This window comes from Callithrix jacchus, chromosome X (genome assembly GCF_049354715.1).
Source record: "Callithrix jacchus isolate 240 chromosome X, calJac240_pri, whole genome shotgun sequence".
Lineage (NCBI taxonomy): Eukaryota > Metazoa > Chordata > Mammalia > Primates > Cebidae > Callithrix > Callithrix jacchus.
The window spans coordinates 88,814,175-88,835,915 of record NC_133524.1 but is presented as its reverse complement, the minus strand read 5'-3'; the positions used below and the strand labels follow the sequence as shown (position 1 = coordinate 88,835,915).

The window sequence follows — 21,741 nt, the reverse complement described above, 5'->3', positions numbered from 1 at the left end:
CTCCTACATTATTTCTAACCCATTCCTTCATTCAGCAGGCTAGTTACTCATTCATTTATTCATTCACTAGGCTAGGTCTTAATTATACAGGGATTACCAAAATAGATATATACATCTTTGTCCTCTCAGAGATTAGAGTCTCCTTAAGGGAATAGAGACAAAAGTATAGTGATGTCAAAATAGTTTGGCAACCTTTTCTTTATTAATAGAGGTATCATTGTACAAGTTTGTCTCTCAGAATAATTTATAACTATTTAGTTACAGCTTTAGCAGAGATATACAATGAGCATTAATTCAAGGTGCAGCTTAATATTTACCATAGCTCAACTCCAGTATCTATCAGGCTGCCAGATTTCCATAATACAGAAATAAAAGCACACCTCCTGAGTGATCCATGAAGTCCTGAATTATCAAAGACTTACATTAAAACTGCATAAGATAGGGTCTGAGCTTTATTTAAAAAGGTATTTCATTCCCCTAGAGGCTCATCCGCCTCAGGCATCTACACAGTATTTGGTTCTTAAAGTATCTAAAATATTTTAAACTTGTACATATTTACTACTTCATGAATCTATCATGTAGATCTCCCTTTTTCCACATTTATCGTATTGAAGCTCTTATTTTCAGCTTCCCATTCAACATAAAGCACTTGATGGTTCCAGTTGTCTTTCTGGCTGAGTTTATTCTCACCAGAGCTCTGTATTCAGAATATTTTTATTTTTACTATTAATTATTTATCATTGGTACTTTAGGAAGAATGAGAGAGTTGTATTTATTTAGGAACTTTAATATGGAATTTTATCAATCAGTAAATATTACATAGTACTTTATCCCAGGCTCTGGAAACAGACTGCCTCGCTTAAAACCCAATTCTACCACTTAACTCTATGACCTTGGGAAAGTTACTTAATTAACAAAGGCTCATGACCTTTGTTCTTAAGTCGATTAATCTGTAAAACACCAAAAATAATAGTGAGTATAAGACAGGAAGGCTGTGAGGGCTAATTGAGCTAATACAGTAAAAGAGTACCACATAGTCCTGTGATAAGCACTTAACAATTTCTGGCTATTATGATGATGACGTTCATTATTTTAATCATGCCCTGTGTGAAACCTTGAGAATACTAAGATTCAAAAAGAAACAGTCTCACAATCTACTGACCAAGTCAGCTACTAAGAAATACTTAAGGAAAATCAATTAATTGCTGAGATGTCTAAAAGTGCTTTGAATGGCAGTAAAAGATTGTGAGTGGGAAAACTTTTGCTTTGGGGTTCCAAGTAAATCACTACCTTGTGAAAATGAACTATAGAAAATTGTATAGTACTGATCTAGTTTGCCTAAAGCATAGAAAATATGTTTTAAAAAATAAAACATTTTATTGAGCTCATGATTATGGTCCAAAAGTAAAAGAGCTAGGTTTATTAAAGGCTTTAAACATTTATAAATCTCCAGAGCCACAGAGTTAATGTATGCCCCTTAATGTTAAATCAGTACTGAAACAGAGGTTTCTATCTTAGGCTCATGGGATCAAAACTCCTGGCCCAGATTATGAGCTCTTTATCATATTCATTCTAATTTTGGCTCATCTTGAAATGATTATATCTATTGTTAGAAAGTGGCCTTGTCAGCACTAAGTATGCAGTGATTAATAGAAAATTCAGAATAATTTCTTTGGATATATGTCTAAACTCTCAATTGAGCTTCTGACTCAAATTATTAAGTGATTACAGAAATTTTAATTTCTACTCTTTATTCACATTCATCTGCCCAGGAAGTAATTATTGCAAGCAAAGAATGGCAGAAAGCAAAATATTTTATAACTAGTTATCTACAGAGAGACAGAAAAACTTCAAGTAGGCTATGTGAACAACCCTGAGATCACAAGCCAGAACTAAAGTATATCATTAGAAATGCTCTAACGAAGCCCACTTTAATTTAGATGAGGTTCAACTTACTCTTAGGGGTATCAAGAACTTTTTCCCCACTACTAAGGCGACTTTAGTTATTTTAGAGGTATAGATAAGCTATTCTAAAATTATATGGAAAGGCCCATGATCTAGAATAGTTAAAACAATTTTGAAAAAGAATAAAATGGAAGGAATCACTCTACCTTACATTCAGGCCTATTAAATAGCTACAATAATCAAGACAGTGAGGTACAGACATGTGGATATAAAAACACAGAAAACAGGAACAAAGGAGATCACCCCAAAATAAATTCTCACAAATGTCTGACCAATTTTTGAAAAGGGTACAAAAGTAATTCAGTGAAGGAAGGGTATCCTTTTTGTTAAGTGTTTCTCATGCAACTGGCTATGTATAAGTAAAATAATGTACCTTGCTTTAAACCTCATACTTTACACAAAGATTAATTCAAAATGGATAATGAACTCAAATGTAAGGTGTAAAATTATAAAACTTCTATAAAAATTTTTTTAAATTTCAGAATTTAAGGTTAGGCAAAGGGTTTTGTACCTGACACCTAAAGCAAAATGCTTACTAGGTGAAATTGTTTAATTAGATTTTATTAGAAATGAAATCTTATGATTTACAAGATTCTGTGAGAAGATTGGCAGAAAATACTTGGAATTCATGTATCTAAAAAAGGAATAATATCTACAGTACATGAAGAACTTTAAAAATTCAATAGTAAAGAAAGAGAGCAGTTCAGTTAGAACATGGACAAAAAGTATGAACTGCCATTTCAATAAAGAGTATAACTGAATGGCAAACATAGGCAAGAAAAGATGTTCAGCATAGTTAGCCATCAGGGAAATGCAAATTTAATCCACAATGAGGTATCATTATACAACTATCAGAATGCTAACTTTAAAAATAATAATAATAATAATACCACCACCAAATGCTGGAGAGACTGCAGAGAAATGAATTATACATACACTGCTGATGGCAATAAAATGGTATAGACATCCTGGAAAACAGCTTGGCAGTTTCAAAACTAAACATGTAACCTAGCAATTACACCTTTGGACATTTATCTCAGAGAAATTAAAACTGATATTCACACAAAATACTGTATACTAACGTTCACAGCTTTATTCATAATAGCCAAAAAATTAAAAACAGCCTAGGTGCCCTTCAGCTGGTGAATAGGTGGACAAACTGTGGTACATTCATAACATGGAATACCATCCAGTAATAAAAAGGAATGAACAGCTGGTGCAAACTACAACTTGAATGAACCTCCAGAGAATTATGCTGAGTGAAAAAGCCAATCCCAAAATGTTATGTACAAGGCTTTTCTATGTTGCCCAGGCTGGCCTCAAACTCCTGGGCTCAAGCAATCCTTCTACCTCAGCCTCCCATATAGCTGGGACTACAGGTGTGTACCACTGTGACTGGCTTCCATGCATTCTTAAAATCCCAAAATTATAAAAATTGACAACATATTAGTGGTTGTCAGAGTTCAGACATGAAGAAGGGTAATGAGGAGAGAGTATGTTTATAAAAGGGCAATAGGAGAGGTCATTTTGGTGATGGAACTGTTTCATATATATATATATATATATATATATATATATTTTTTTTTTTTTTTTTTTTTTTTGAGACAGAGTTTCACTCCATTGCCCAGACTGGAGTGCAGTGGCATGATCTCGATTCACTGCAGCCTCTGTCTCCCGGGTTCAAGCCTCCCGAGTATGTTCAGTATCTTGACTCTAGTGGTGGATACATGAAGATACACATGTGATAAAATTGTACAGAGCTGAATACACACATATACACAAATGACTGTACATGTGATATTATACTATACTTGTGCAAGATATTAAACAACAGAAAAGAAATCCAGGGAATCTCTTCGTTTTATCCTAAAACCATCGTGTAAATCTAGAATTGGTTCAATAAAAATTACGATGTAAAATATTTTGAGTTCAAAAGAAACTAAGAAACTTAACCAAGGAAAAGCAGAATTTTGAGAAACCAACAAGTCGTCCTGGCTGGTACAAAATATTGGTTGTAAACATTGTTTCTGCTGTAACAGATATCCACTGAGAGGAATGTCCACTTTTTACAGTTTTAACAAATGATTAGCTCTTAGAAACTAGATTTTGTTTTTCATGCTCAAGGGCCTTAAAGAAATGACAAGAGATAATTTTTTTAAATGGAAAATAAAGTAATATCTCACCCAGAAACTGGAAGGATCTCATCAGAAGAACTATTTTATTTGGACTTCATTGCAGTGTATCTTTCATGTGAGTCTTTAGTGACAAGATTAGATACATTGAAAAGAATATACTGTTTTTCACAAGTCATTGCACACCGTTTCATTGTTGATGCATTCATGTGGTCTTTCTAATTTTATTTAGCACTTTAAGAAAATAATTTTATATAATGTGTACCTTCACATTTTTTAAATAACTAAAGTCACTTATATATACCTTCAATAAACATCAAAGCCAGCAAGTCTTCTTTATTACTTCTTTCAAGTTGACCCTAATTTATAATAACTCTGCTCTAAATATGATGGAATTTACTTGGACCACTATTCTCATTTATATTTAAATGTATACCATTAAAATCAGGGCAACTTTATCATTACTATTTTAATATCAGTCCCTGTGCATCATCACATGAATATATACTAAGCAATGTTCTTCTGAGGCAGTGTAACCTGAATTAAAAATGTCTATATAAACGATACTGTCATTTACAATTTCAAAAATTTTGCTGAGATTAATAAAAAAAAAACCCAGGCTAGCATTAAGCTGTGGTTGCCAGACATTGAGACACAGTTCTAATAATTTTCAGGCAAACTCTACATGATCAAGAAAAGTAAACTGCTACCACAACTTCCGAAAACAGAATTGTAAAATTTTCCATTAGCCCAGACATATGTTTGAGTATAATCCCAATGTTATGATTGGGAAAGTTGACCAAATAGTTATTAACAATGTAAAAATTTATTTTAAAATACAACCTTTGACATTAAAAAGGTAATAGATAAATTTTATCATATGTCTTACTATATTTCAACAAAGCTGTGAAGAATGATAATGACAGAATATAGACAGTGCATTGTTTCAGGCAGAATTCTAAGATGCTCCACCCAGTGATCGCTATTCTTGTATAACCCCCTGTACTTTGTGAGTGGAACCTATAATTATGATGAGATATTACCCTTGTGATTATGTGGCATTATATGGCATAAAGGGAGATTAACTTGGCTGGGTCTCCTAATCAGGTAAGTTCTTCAAAAACAGAGAAATTTCTCCAGCTGATCAAAGAGAAGGAATCCAGAGAGATGCAGAGCATGTGTTCTAGAAGAAAACAAGTATCCATGTTATGTGCTGTCTATGTTGAAAGCTGTGTGTCAAGGAGCTGCAGGTGGCTTCTAGATATGGAGAATTGTTCCCGGACTATAGCTAGCATGTAAATGGAGATCACAGTACTCCAACAGCAAGAAAATAAAATTTGAAAACAACCAGTGCATTGGAGAAAGGATTCTGATCCCAGAGGACCACAGTCCTCTTCAATGCCTTGATTTCAGTTCTGTGAAACCCTGAACAAAGAATCCAGCTATGCTGTGCTTGGACTTTCAACCTACAAAACCTATGAGATGATAAACATGGGTGCTTTTCTTAAGTCATTATGTGTTAACTAGCAATAGAAACAAAGAAGTCTGTATACTAGTATTCACTGTATAAAATTATTTCAAATTGGTTGTAGATTTAAACCTTCTCCTACTTAAATGTTGAGATAAAAATGAAAAATTCTAAAAGGATGAGAAATATAGAAGTGGCTTGTTAATATTCACAGCTATAAGCTTTGGTCTCTGGAAAAATAAAGAATCCTACATCCCAATCTTAGACATAATTCATGTGAGTATGTGCCAGAAGTTCCAGAAATGTGTAATGGAGGATAATAAATAACTATGGTATATACTGCATTACAAAGTAGAAATAAAGTACTCTAAGTTACATCAAAATTTGCAATCAGAGAATTGGGTCCCTTAATGTATGAGCGGTTGACACATCAATCTCTTTAGTTGTCTGGCAAGAGAGTAATGTGTATTGTCAGTAATACAGAGTTGCATAATTCAATGAAGAACTTTTAAAAACAATCTTTAGACAAAAATTATCATTTTATTTGCAGTTCCTCTGTATCAGTACTCAAGTTAATTTTCATGGTTAGGTATATTAAAATTTATGGAAAGTGAAATTTACCATGACTATTAGAGAGCATGTGTGATTCCCATTTGAAACCTGTTTATTTCTCTGCATAATGGTTTTTAAATTTGGCATCTTAATAAGACTTATCATCTATATTAGTTTTAAGTCTATGCCTGGTGGACTCCAAAACCACAATCTATATATAAATTAACTAAATAAGAAAAATAAATAGCCAAATATTCATGATAAATGGAATATATTTTGGATAAAGAATTACATATTAAACACGATGTCACTTCTTCTCCAATAAAACACCAAATGGAGGATGATGCCAGTGCAGTGGGGCGGGGGGGGGGGGCGGGAGCAGGGACCCTGGGATGGGGAAACCGTGGTGGCTTCCGTGGAAGTTTCAGCAGTGGCATCCAGGGCCAGGGTCACAGCCGTGCACGGGGCCGGGCCCGAGACCGCGGAGCTTGCGGAGGCAAAGCCGAGGATAAGGAGTGGATGCCTGTCACCAAGTTGGGCCGCCTGGTCAAAGACATGAAGATTAAATCTCTGGAGGAGATCTATCTCTTCTCTCTGCCCGTCAAGGAATCTGTAATCATTAACGTTTTCCTGGGGGGGGCTCTCTCAAGGATGAAGTTTTGAACATTATGCCGGTGCAGAAGCAGACCCGTGCTGGCCAGCGCACCAGGTTCAAGGTGTTTGTTGCTATTGGGGACTACAATGGTCACGTCGGTCTGGGTGTTAAGTGTTCCAAGGAGGTGGCCACTGCCATCCGTGGGGCCATCATCCTGGCCAAGCTCTCCATTGTCCCCGTGCACAGAGGCTACTGGGGGAACAAGACTGGCAAGCCCCACACAGTCCCTTGCAAGGTGACAGGCAGCTGTGGTTCTATGCTGGTGCTCCTCATCCCCAAGCCCAGGGGCACTGGTATCATCTCAGCACCTGTGCCCAAGAAGCTACTCATGATGGCTGGTATCAATGACTGCTACACCTCAGCTAGGGGCTGCACGGCCACCTTGGGCAACTTCGCCAAGGCCACCTTTGATGCCATCTCTAAGACTTACAGCTACCTGACCCCCAGTCTCTGGAAGGAGACTGTATTCACCAAGTCTCCCTAACAGGAATTCACTGACCACCTTGTCAAGACCCTCACCAGAGTCTCCGTGCAGAGGACCCAAGCTCTAGCTGTCTACAACATAGGGTTTTTATACAAGAAAAATAAAGTGAATTAACATTGGAAAAAAACCCCACAATGTCACAAAATATAGACTTCATATTCTTGCTTCTTGAATCAATATTTAAGGAGTGATTCACTCGTTTCACAAACTTTTAGTCCAGTTTCAATATATGAGACATACATTCAAAATAAATATACAAAGAATGAGCAATGGATGAAAATAAAGGCAGGCAATATCTGGCAAGATGAAGTGAAATGACTGCAAGTAAGACACATTATTTCAAAGACATGAAGAAAGGTAACATATCAATCTATGGATGGAAAGGAAACATGTAAAGTACAATGACTATTTTTCTAGAATAATGACTGAAATGCTTTGTTGTAAGCATATGTGATTAATCAGCCACATATTGGAAAGTAAGTCTCTACCAATAACTACTGAAGAGTGTATGTGTGTAAAAAAAGTGTGCCGCATTCATAATTATTAAGATATAATTTATTGAGCACTTACTATTTTAGGCACTGTTACTTTACATGCATTTTATAGGCAATATTTATTTAACTGTATGAATTATATACAACCATTTTTTCAGTCTAGACAGCCATATATTACCTAGATGTGTGCACAGACAACAGCAGCAATTATAAACAGCAGCAGCATCTAGAATTTATGAGTTTACAAGAGTCAGACATCAATATGACACCTTGTATTACCTATATTATCTCCTTTAACCTTTGTAACAACCCCCAAAGTAGTTGTTTTTCTTTTTAAACAAAGTAGTTGTTTTTTTCCTTAAACTCCCACTACATAGATGAAGAATGTGTAGCTCCGAGATGTTATGTAATGTGCCCAAATTAGTCATCTTCTAAATGGCAAAATTAGGACTAATGCATATCTATCTGAATTCTATTTAACATCATGCATAATACCATTCTGCCTATTGAATATAATGCTGTCTAAAATGACATTGTTATAGAAATATGATCCTGGACAATTAGATGTCTATGTAAACTATTCACAGTACACACATATAGAACACATGTACACACAAACAGTATAATTATTGACCTTTATTTTAGTCTTATTGAGGGAATCTTTTCTCTTCCTGGGTCCACAAGTGGGTGTAGTTTCAAAGGCAAGAACTTCCCAACTCCATGCCTCCCCAGCCTCCACCCAGGGACTTAAAGGTCTTTGTTTAAACTCTGGAGCGTGAGGGAAAGAATTAAAGATCAATCACTCCAGCAGAAGTTTAAAGGAACTCCTTTCATAGGTCAAAGGGCTTGGATAGGGTGGGAATTCCTCCCAGGTTAAAAGTCCCTGTCCTCACATGTGGCCAGATTCCATATTTGGGTCCCCTTTTGCAGTCTTGTGGAAGCTTTTCTCTCCTATCTTTTTCTTTCTCCTTCTTCTCTTTCTCTCCCTAAATAAATCACTTTCTGCAAAAACTTTTTGGGGTCCGATATTTACTTGCAAGCACGCCATGCCCAGGGTGGTCCCCTCTCCCATTCTTGGGTGAGTGAGAGACCAAAAGCCTGGAACAACAGCCTACCAAGGAGTGAGCTAAGCCTCCCCTGCACCCCAGGTCCCAGAACCTGGCAACATTATTAATCCCCAAGCATCACAAATAGCCAATGCTTTCAAAGTCACAAGATGCATTTAAACATTTTTTTAGTTTTCAAATATTTCTAAAAATTTTGAAAGCATCTCATGACTCTCAGACACATAAAATTGTGGTTGGATTATGTTTTATTTCAAATATGTGGAAAATTTATCTTGTAGAAAAGGCACTTTTACAAGCCAATGAGTTTTCTAGGGACAAAATATTGAGATAAGTTTGCTTTGTTCATGACTGATAAGAAATAGAAATGTGTAGTTAGAGCACTCTATCACAGATTAATGCCATTAATAGGTAAATTCCTTACTGACCTGAGGCTGTAAACAATTGTCCATTGTGTTATTCTGCCCTGACAAGTTGCTGACTTGTATTATTCATGCTTTGGCATAAGCGGTTTTATAAATGATGAACTTCTTTCATGATCCATGACTAAATATGGATGCAGAAGCCAAGGGAAACAACCACAACAAAACTAGAACTGAAGATTGAAGAGAGGTACTGCTGTGGAGTCTTAATAGGTTAGGGCAAGATAAGGAGGTACTTGTTAGAGGCGCTTAGTGAACACTGATAATCTCCTAAAGGGAATTTATGACTTCTTTTGAAATTATACCCTTGTATTGGCAATTGAACGATCACAATAATAGAAAGAAACTTTGCTATAAACAATAAGAACTATCTTTTATTGAGTTTACTATGTGCCTGGCATTATGCTAAACCCTTACATTCATTATCTTATTAAATTCTCCAAATATTCTTCTGCATTTGGAAATGTTACTATCCCATTTTACAAATGAGTTAACTAAAACATACTGAATTGTAGTGATTAAATGTTGTGAAAGGATAAATTGCTTATAGTAACAATGGTAAAATTAGCAGGTATGGAATTTCAGCTCAAATTCATCTGATTCCAAAGCCGGCTATACTGACAAAATAAAATTCATTGATAAAATTATTGATCTTTATGGATTTCACCTTCTGTAATTGAAATCTGATTATAAATTTAAAATAAATAGTAAAGATATTTTACTATATTAGTAAATGTTAGAAGTATACTTTAAAAAAACAAATTTCTCTTCCTATAAAAGACCAAGTTTACCTGTATACTTGGCAAAAATGAAGAGTTCTCCCGCACAGGTGCCAATCTGTCAGGTAAATCATGACAGAGGTCTTTTTTCTTCAACAATTTTAATAACTGAAACACACAGCTTCTAAGTTGGTTTTAAAATTTTGGTTTACTTGGCAAAAGCTTTTACCAGCCAAATTGTTTTCATTAGAGAAGAAAATCTAAATGGATCCTTTCACTGATAGTCTCAGTGAGCATCAAGCTAAGTTGGTATTTCATTGTACACTGTGGACAATTTCTAAGAAGAGTATTTTATGAAAATTTATTTTCTCTTTGTAGGCCTATTAGGCAGTGCCAACATATTAACCAGATGAAATAATTTATTTCCATATTTTCAAAATAAATAGAAAATATTTATCTAGACTCTATACATAGTAACATAATGAGTAAGAATGGCCACAATCTCCAGCATTATTTTATCAATACCTGCCAGGCTTCTTTCTTTTGCTGGCTTGATTCTTATTAGTTTCTTATGAAGTGATTTTTCGCCTTTTGTAAAAAAAAAAAATGTGTTTCTTCTTTATCTTGTATACATTTTCCCTATCATTAACTAATTCTTGTTGTAAGATAAAATTTTAGAAACAGGAAAGTATGTCAATGAGTCATAAAAAGAACTGGTTAGAAAGTATTTTAACAAATTTGAAAATCATTATTAAGAAAAATATACAAAATAATTAAGATCTGGTTTTGTCTTACCTATTTGTTCTCTCCTAATGCAAATAAACATAGTTGATTTTCAAAATTATTTTTTATTTTAAAAAAATCTACTTTCCTATCTCTGAGTATCTAATCCCATTCACAAGTACTATTTATTCAAGACTTAAAATAGGAGATTCGGAATGGTTTTTAGACAGCAGTTAACTATGACTTAAGTCTCCTTGGTACATTAATTCTTTGTTCTTCTGATGCTCAAAGTAGTTACAGTAATCAAATCTACTTAACATATACTTGGATGAGCAAATTCAGCTTTCTTTGATGAAATTGTGAGAAATATAATATCTTAATACAGACTGTTAGCATTCTGTTACACAATCAATAGATAAATTTTTATCATAACTATATTAGCATATGGAAATATCAGCTTAGTAGGTAATGTGGCAGTAGTTGACTAGGTCCTCTTATCCAATATTATTTGTATTTATTAAGCAAACATCAGTTCAATACTGTGATAACAAGTTTTTCAGATAAAGCCAAAATCCTGCCCCGGGCTGTACATGAAGGATGACAGTCCATTTTGAGGTGCATTGCAAGCTACTGTTTGATCAGTAATCATTTAGATTTGATTTGCATTTCAAACAAATGCAAAGCTGGATTCTTCTCAACATGATCCCATTGCACATGCTTCCAACTTGGTTCTTCAAAATATGTTACTCTATTCTTTTATTCACTCCCTTATGAAATATTAAAATATAAAGATAGTTTTGAATGGTGAAGTCTTGCTCTGCTTGCTTTATCAAAGCTCTTGGGTTGCAAACCAACTTTGCCATTTTCTACAGTAATAGTGTTTGAAATTCCATCTGCAGAAAATTTTGAGATATATCAGCTATAAAAAGCAAATTTGGAACACCTGTGTTAAAAGAGAGAGTATGCTTTTGAGTTTATTTTATTTACGTTCAGTTTTCTATTATTATTTACCCTATACCACCTTTAGCAGAAAATATTTATGTTAAGATTAAGGGGTCCTATTTGTCAAAACTCTTACAAAACTGGTAAGAACTAACATTGTCTATGAAATCATAACCCAGACCTGACAGCTATAATTCAATGCAAACCAATCATGTGAAGTCTCAGGGAATCTCAGGGTTACTTTTTAAAATCTAAAAATATAATCAAGAACCATCTTTATCAATAACCTGCTAGATTCATGGACTATAATATATTTTTTAAAAAGAAAAGATTTTGTGCTTTTATTTCTCTTTCTTTTTTATCATATTCATATGCACTTTGATTTTAATAACTTCTGTCCTTCTGCAGCTTTTTTCTGAAGCAATAGTTTCTTCATCTTGTATTTTTTTTGTTGCTGTAATAATATGGACTTTCAAGTTTTGAAAAATTCCCTGCTTCTAAAGTTTCTTTTCTAAAATGCATATTAAAACACATTTTGGAAATAGCATATAATTTGTAAAGAATAATTTTTCCTTTACAATTAAAAAAACACATGGGAGAAAAAATGTTTTATTATCTTTTAATGCAAAGCATCTTAATGAAGACATGATTTCAATGATAATAAAAAGTATCCCTTCTGAACATGTATGTAAAACTCATTGTCTCCTCCATGGTTCTTATTAATGTAAGAAAATGACAGTTGTCTCTAAATGTAAATGCTCACAATGGGAAAAAGAAAAAAACAGATAAATGGATTTTAGGTATGAGTACAATAATCCTTTATATTATTTATTCTTTCATCAAAATCAAACAATGTAATATTCTTTGTATTCTGTGAGCTTTTCCATAAAGTGCTGCAGATTATATATATACGCACACACATATACACACACAGAATTCCCTTGGAAAATAGAGCCTAAAATTTAAAACCCCAATGGGTTTGTTGAAACTCATTATCAAAATGCATGACAAAATTATTTCATATGTTAGATTTGATATGTCTGGTTTTAAAAAGTACATTAAGTACACACAGCCGTGTCTTAATGCAGCATTTTGCCTAGGGATATTGCCAACTATGTCTTCTGGTATGATTTTGAGAGCCGCTTCATTTGCCACCTTGGCAACTGCTGCCCCATACATCCCTCTTGAAGCTACCACTATAATTATCATTTTCTCTGCATGCTCTGACCAGTCAGAGTCTTCTTGTAGGTAACTTTTAGTTCTGTAACTATTGACATACTGTAGGCAAGCAAAGAAAAAGATTATGCTATTCAATGTTGTCAAGTTAACATTGATTAAAAACAAAAGAAGTATTTTTAAAAGAATATCATTTTCTAGAAAAGTAGTAAGTGTTTTCCCATTTTAGACACTAATTGTAACAGTACTACTGGATGATCTAGATTGTCTTGGCTCCTTTGTGACATCCTTCAACATCAGGTTTACAGATAGTGCATTATTCTGTGAAAGTCAAGTTGCTAAAACCATGCCAATATTGACAGAAAAAACTGAAATCACGGTATCTTCATATAGTCATAAACTTGAAGTTACCTTTCATTTGGTAGAACTGCTTTTTTTAATTAGTGAATACAAAAATAAAAATGAAGTATGCTGTAAAAAAATATAATTAAAGTATAATTGAAACACAACTATTCTTGTATCCATAACACACTATAGCCTTTATTAGGTAAGTTTGAAACACACTTAAAATTCTTGTGGCTAGTGTAACTATTTTCTGAATTCAAAAATATTCATAGATTGAATGTATATTTTTCATTATGGTGGTTCCAGGTAAATATTTCTATAATGAAAATGAATTCTTTTTCTGTGAACTAAAATACACAATGTATGTCTGGTTTAGTTCTAGGATGATTTCAATCGGCTTTACACAATATATCACAGTATAAAATAGGCTAAAATTGAGTAAAAATAGAAAAACAAAACCATCAAATACTGAAACATAGATACGCCCATAACTCATGAGTGTTTTAATGTTATAGTTAAGCTATGAACTTACCTCTAACCTAGCCTCACAGCTAAAGCATAAAGAGAAACATTTAAGTCACTACTTAGGCCCGTGCCATATTGTTCCTGCAGTTTCTGAAGAATTGTATGTTACATATTATGTAGAGTGTTATGTAATGTTTTCTACATCATTAAACAAATGGGAAAGGACTGTGTTTCCAGGTACTAAGTACAGCAATAGGAGAAAAAAACCATAATCAATGAGATAATAGTTTATTACAATGTTGTAACATTACCAATATAAGAAAGGAATATACGGTACGAATTATTACCTAAGAGAGTACAATTGACTGAGGCTCTAGGAGATATTAGGTAGGATTTAGGGTGCAGGAAATCAAAAGAAGCAATGGATAAGGACAGGTGAGGGGTTGGGGTAGAGTCAGATTTTACTACTTAATTATAGTTAGGGCATAACTGAAGGTCAGGACTAGCAACTTTACTCTTAGTTGAGAGAATCTAAATAATTATATTTTTATCCTTAGATTTATTGCCTATGTCTATAGGATCTGAAGAAACAAGTGAATATATGTAGGCAAGCACATGTGCAAAGACCCCCAAGACCATACAATCATATTAATTGATGAGTAGAGATGCCTGCCCTATTAGATAGTCATTAATAAAATATCCCATATTACTAGCAAACTTTAGGGAAAACATTTAAGTATTATGTATATACAGGGCATTTACGGTATTTTTCAGAATTTAGGAAAATATGAAATCAACAAAGTTGCAGAGTGCACCATCTAGTGGTTCAGTATAGTACATGACAATATATTCTAGTCTTGACTACTAGACCGCACACGGTCCTTGTTTTATGATTTTAACTCACGTAGTTTTATGCCTTGCCTTCCCTTGACCTCTGTTGCCGCTGACCATTCTATTGTATTATTTTGAGAAGAACTGAACACAGTGATCATGGCTTTTATAATATACACTGCTATAAATCTGTTCTATGCCATTGTTAATCAAAAAACAAACTTTTTATCAAATAATTACTCAAACAACTAAATAATGCAATAATAATGACTGCAATATATCTCAAGATCTATGGATAAATGAATATCAAATGAATTTATCTATCTTTCTTCACAAAGCTGATGTAACATTTGGAGCACTATATGGACCCTTCCCTCCAAATAGTTCCTCAAATCTCCCAGTGTGGCCTAAGATGGAAATTACTCTGCCTAGTCACATTGGAATGAAGTGAGTCTTCTCTGTTCTTTACAGCCCTAAGATGGACTCAAGAGGCTGTCCATAATACTCCCATGGGTGCTATTATGGACTGAGATATTTCATGGCCAAGTGTCATTCTTGGGGAGAAGCACACCTACTAGCCTACGTCCATAAGAACTTAAAATTGGCATATGCCTTGTAATCTCCTATTTGAATATGTGTTCATACAGTAGAAGATCTTTTTCATATTTGGAAGAGTCTCATTCCACTAATTGCTAATGACCAGAGAACTGAAACCACATACTTAACTATTCCCATATACCACTGTATCTCTACTCAGCCGCTAAAGGCAAATACAAACATATCAAAGGCCCTGTAGATCTAATACAAACAGTGATTTTCCTAGTTCTTTGTTTCTTTTGCTAGCATCCTTACATCATAATGGAATTTCTCCAGCTCACCCACTTAGCCTCCTACTGAGACTTTTAATGCCATTGTTATAATTGTTTATAATAATAGAAAAATGAAAATTGTCAGAGATGGCTTTTCTTTCAAATGATCTGGCAATTTTCCTTTTAGATACCCAGCTGTATGTAGCACACAAAATCTTGCATATAAAAATTATAAAATTTTAAATGGCTGAAGTTTTTCCTCACCAGCTTACTTTTTACATTAGTAAACCATAAAAAAGAGCTTATTTGTAATTCTTTTCTGATACCTCAAAATGGGCATATTTTCGAAAACAAACCGAAAAAATATTCTCATCTAGTAGGACAGACAAAATAAAAAAACATTTAGAGTTCTTTTCTGTTTCTAATTTGGGCAAAGTTATCTATGATACATAGACACATTCTCTGCTAGAAAGTGAGCTAAATGCTGAGAACTGCCTCAAGCTGCTGCCTTTGCTCTCCATACTCGCAGATGTTGGTGAAGAATTGCAGTGATTTTACTGCTAATTCCCTATTGCTACATTCTGCACCTCCAGACTATCTTCTATAGCTGTGGCAGATTGAAAATTAGAAGGCCCTGAAACAGTGACTAATGTTTCCAGTCCTGTCTGCACTGCCATTTTCTCCTGTGGTATAGCTACCAATGGAGAATCAATTTGGAAATTCCCTTCAGCAAATGGATTCTCTGGAATATTTGCTGACAGTAGCAGAACACTTATCAACAGCACTGGCAAGTTGTACAGCAACCTCTCCCTGTGGACTTTTCAACTCTGAAAAGTAAAGAACAGTTCCCAGGATACCAACTCATTGGTCACTCCAATAATATCCATATTCACCAAACCAAGATGACTTCTGTGTAGAGAAAGGGACTCGCCTTTCAGCAGAAGATATAGAAATATAAATATATATATTTCACAGATAGACATTCTTTAGGCCAATATTGAGATATACAAAGCAAAAGCAAAACAATGAGAAAACAACCTTTGTTCCAGGGGACACTGTAAGTACACATTTTCAAACTGATTAAAAGTTATTTTTATACTTCATCTGCTATACAAATTACATGAAGAAAAGAGCTTATATATTCTGCATGTTGATATTTTTCTAAAACAAATTTCCTTATACTAAAAAAAACTTTTCAATATTTTTAGTACAAATGCATTTCAGGATATGAGATTCTTGCCATACAAAGATGGAATATTATCTCACTGTAATATTATCCAAATTTCTAGTGATTGCCCTCCATTGATTTTAATTACCCACTATAAGCCACAGTCCATTAGATCAAAGCAATAAAAAGTCATCCACATTTCTGGGTTTCTAAACTTGAAAATTATTTTAATGCATTTTATAAGGTATTCTGAACCGCATCTAGGTAGGCATTTGGTTTTATTAGGGGCCTTTTTGCCAGAAAACTATTTTTCAAAAAAGTGAGATTGTAAGCCAAAATTACATAAGTTCTCCCACTAACAATATCATGAACTAGGCTTCTTGGAAACTTTGTTCATGTTTCCAGAAGTAAATAAGTTTACTTACAAGTCTCCTTCAGTGTTTTGATTTCATTTTATCCAGGATAAATATTAAAATCTTATTTTAGACTTGTCAATAGCCTGAATGCCTAATGACAATATAAAATTGGAAAAGTTATAATTATTCCCAGAAAAAACTCGTGTCACCTTTGCCACTCTTTTGATATTAGCTAATTTATTTCAGGTGCTGTCATAAAAGTTTCAAGTCTAGAGTTTTTCTTCTCTCTAGGCTGTTAATGCATTCTGGCATTATTAATGGTTCCCTTATGGAATCACACAGTAAGTTGAAAGCTCAACTCTCTAGGCATTAGCATTTATATTTTAGAATCACTTAGCAGGGATGAAAACAAATTTAAATTCTTCTGTGTCAAGCAAATCCATCACTCAGTCATCTTCATGAACTGTCTAAGGAGAAAGATGAGACCTTGGCAAAATGAGGGGAGACCTCATGACTACCGCATGTTGTCATTATTTAATTGATACTCCTACCCCCTTAAATGCCATTTTTGTTTTCCCTGCTATGCCTCTACTCATGCTGTTGACAATTTTCCCACTTAACAGCCCAATAAAATATTCTTCCTATTCTTTTTCTCCCATCCAAGTCACACCTATTTCTAAAGGCCCAACTCAAATCTCACGTCTTCTAAAGTGTTTACTGAGTACTATAGACCACATCATTCTCTCTGGTCTTAAACTCTTAGGGTACCTAAAGTCTGCAGTGCATAATTTAGTACTTAATTAAAAGGAGATTTGTGATTTTTTTTTTGAGATGAAGTTTCACTCTGGTTGCCCAAACTGAAATGCAATGGTGCAATCTCAGCTCACTGCAACCTTGGCCTCCTGGGTTCAAGCGATTCTCTTGCCTCAGCCTCATGAGTAGCTGGGATTACAGGAGCACACCACCATACCCAGCTAATTATTTGTATTTTTAGTGGAGACAGGGTTTCACCATGTTGGCCAGGCTGGTCTCGAACTCCTGATCTTAGATGATTTGCCCACCTCAGCCTCCCAAAGTGCTGGGATTACAGGCATGAGCCACCATGCCTAGCCAAGATTTGTGATTTTTAACGTGAGTCTTTTCTCCCAATCTAAGATATAGGTTTGTTAGAGCAAATTAGTGGTGTTTGAATATCTATGCATCCCTTAGCCTGTACAATGCACACCTCAAAATATGATTATTTTGGGTGTTATGTCTATAAGAAAAGACAAGGTCTATCATAATGAAAAAGTTAATCACCACCTTTCAGTGGGAGAAAAGAAGTTTTGCTACTGTTTGAAGATAAATAGTGTAAGTGGCCTAGATAATGTCCTTTCTTTCATGTCAAAAAAAATTTTAAAGTAATAATAACAACTGCTCTTTTATTGCTTTGGCTATGGCTTAGCATTGACTTAATTACTTCACGTACATTAATGAACTCAATCTTTCCAAAAGCCGTATGCAGCAGGTATGGTAGTATCATCTGTGTTTCACCAATGAGAAAACTGAGACTTAGAGAAATTAACTAGTTTACGCATTGTTGTATAATTAGTAAGGAGGACTAAACTAAGACTGAAACCCAGGTTTAACTGTTTCCAAAGCCCATGCCTTTAAAGCATCAAGTATATTCTACTGCCTCCCAAAAGAGAAGCTGAATTCAAAGGAGAGAAAACAAATACAGAATTCTTACTGAAAAATGTGAATGCAGATGGCATGGCATGGGCAGAACTTAAGGATACGCTGTGGTCTTAATCTCTAAAATTTAAGCACTCATTTTCTCTGCCTCATCAGGACTTAAAGTACTCCCTAAGTATATGTCAGAGAACATGGAAAACATTACTATCTTTTTTTAGATCACTAAATCTTTCAATTAATTAGTATACATTTATTGCTTGACTAGTCCAGCGTAATAGAATTCAATCTGTCAGGTGTTTTAACACAAGTTTCAATGTCCAACTAACTAGTAGACATCCAAAAACAAAAATGCAGATCAATACATTTTGGCTGTATTGTTGGTAAGACTACCTTCCCTTCAACATTATGAGCACAAAAATAGAAAGGTGAAGGAATTGATGATCTTTCAGTAATAGGTATAACACAGTTTTAGCTGTCTGTTTCTATTTTATTGTTAATCTTAATTGTCTTATTATTGCTACTTATTGCATGCATGTTTCACTTTCAAAGACACAATCTTTTTCATTAAAATATATAACTGTTTTTCATTTTTGATAGAGCAGTGTTCCTCATGTTCATTATTAAATAGATGTGATTGTTTAATTTCCTAAATTTTAATGGTTTGCAGAATTTTTCTATAGGCTCCTACTATATCTTTATACTAACTACATTATAGTATCTATGATACTATAGTACCTATGAAATTATAAAAACAAACATGCAACCCATTAAAACCCACAAAAACTTACCAGTCAGTTTCTGTCATCAAGGAAAACAGAAACAGAAATATAACAAATTGAATTATAGATATTATTTTGTAAAGGGCTGCAGAAATGTTAGTTTGGGTGATAAAACAGACTAATTACAAGGAGATTTTATCTGCATGAACAAAAGACACATATTTCTTAGATGAAAACTTCAAGAAAATAGATGACTAATATTTGCCAGGAAACCCAACAGCTTTAGGATCATTAGGCATAACCAGGAACACTGTCCCATCAATCTTAGAAAATGTATTTCTAAAATTAAAATAAACTTGGGTGGATATTAATGACTTGAATGTATTGAAATTTGCATTAAGTTTATAGATCTTGACACACTAAGCAATGCCAGGAACAAACAAACAAACAAACAGAAAAAGGGAGTTAAAACAAGCATATTTTATAGGATCAATGTGGAGATCAGCTTTTATATTTCTCAATGAAATATAAGAGGTGAAAGAAAGCTCAGGGAAAGGCAAGGAGTGAAATTCAGATGCAGACGTTATAAATGCACTCCTTGGAGGAAAGTTTCTATGACAGGTGGGTCACAGCGTGTGAGTTACAAGACAGTGATGTATATGATGAATGGCAAACTTGCTAATGCTCAGAATATATACTTTACCTGTTAATTAATAAAAGTAAATGTGCCCTGAAATTATAGTTACAGTAAAAACTAATGTAGGTATTTCCTTATCTGCTTCAAAATTTCTTCTAAGGATTAATTAAAAAAAAATAAACACTAAACAAGCCACTTGAGAGTCCATCTGCTTTGGTCTCTTTCTCTCTAAAACTTTTTATGCTCTTCCATGATTAAAGCTCAGAATCAAAAAATTGTAAGCATTGGGGCTCAAAAAATAATAGCATATACTGAAAGCCTCCAGATGCAGCCTCAAAAGCAAAATCTTTCTCTGGGCTTCTCCTGTCTCTCAGCATCATTCTCCCTAAGGCTAGACTACCCATAGAGACTGTAATCCCTCTTCTCCAAAGGAGGCCAAAGTAACCAAAATCCCTTCCCCAAAGCCAGTCATTAAACCTAAAAATATTACGGTTTCCTGCTTTTCTTTAAGCAGTTTAATATTACTGTAATTTTCTCCTGCTTTTCTTTATGGCCAGTAGGAACTAATATTGGAATTCCAGTTCCAGTAAGAACTGGCCGTAAAGAAATTCTCTGAACTACCTTGTTTGATTATAGGTCATAACACCCCATTCCAGGGACAGTCAGCTCCATACCTAAGAGAAAAGAAAATAGTGTAGACAGGACAAGAAGAATTTGAACAGACAGGCCTTGCTAAATTTCTCTATTCAATCTATTAACATTAAAGTATATCCTTTTTACCTAATGACAGTTCTCCATAGCTGTCCATTCTTCATTGAACCTAAGCATAGAAATGGATATTTTCCCCTACATCTTTGAATCTTCATTCTGAAGGCTACCATTTAACAGAAAGATATAATCAAATAAATTTATTATGCTTTTCTTTTTTTAAACTGTCTTTTGTTATTGGGGTGCCGGCCAAGACACTTAGGATGGGGAGGAAAGGGATCATCCCCTTTCTGTCCCTACATAAGGGTACAAATTGTGTTTGTGTATTTCAATATTACCCAAAGATTATTTTGTAGTAGTCTGAATTTTGCATTCAAATAATGTGATGATCAAGAATAGTTCTGATTGTTAATGTTTTTTTCTCATATTTATTCCCCAAAATAAAAATTCTAAGGATGATGAAATTCTATCAAAAATTGATCTATTTCAATTTAAGGCTCTTCCTGCAGATATTGAGGCACCTCTGTTGATTAGGACATACTTTGCTTAAAAAGAGAAAAATAGTCAGGGCGTGGGGGCTCATGCCTGTAATCCCTGCACTTTGGGAGGCCGAGGTGGGTGGGTCATGAGATGCAGAGATTGAGACCATCCTGGTCACCATGGTGAAACCCCATATCTACAAAAAATACGAAAAACTTAGATGGGCATGTTGGTGCAATGCATGTTGTCCCAGCTACTCGGGAGACTGAGGCAGGAGAATTGCTTGAAACCAGGAGTAAGAGATTGCAGTGAGCCGAGCAGAGATCGTGCTACTGCACTACAGCCTGGGTGACAGTGTGAGACTCCGTCTCAAAAAAAAAGAGAGAAAAATATACAAAGTAAATTCTCACTTAAGCCAGAAGATCTGGTTTCTGACCCTGCCACTGACCACTTTTGTGAGCTTAGAAAACAGTAACTATTACTGTTGCTTGAGGGTCTGTTAAGTACCGTGGTTTATTTATTTTTTTAACTTTGCAAAATCTCATGTCTTTGTTCTTAACCCCATCTTCACCATTCTAATATGTGAATTTTAGCTCCAGTGCCTTTACCAACCAGAATTCTTTTCTGATCTCCAGTCCCAGTCTAATGTAATCACTCCTTTTGCATGGACAGAGCATGTTAATAATTCTAAATTTTGCACCCGTTTCTTTCCATCTTTTATAATTGCTGGTTGAAAAAAATACTCTTTCTTAA

At 34.4% G+C, this 21,741-nt stretch overlaps 1 protein-coding gene and 1 pseudogene across 3 annotated transcripts in view; one reads left to right on the top strand and one right to left on the bottom strand.

The window, feature by feature from the left end:
• PCDH11X (protocadherin 11 X-linked) overlaps positions 1-21,741 on the bottom strand; it is an 804,948-nt gene that overhangs the window by 373,539 nt on the left and 409,668 nt on the right. The gene's annotated exons all lie outside the window — the stretch shown is intronic.
• Positions 6,382-7,256, top strand: LOC144581223 (small ribosomal subunit protein uS5 pseudogene; annotated as a pseudogene).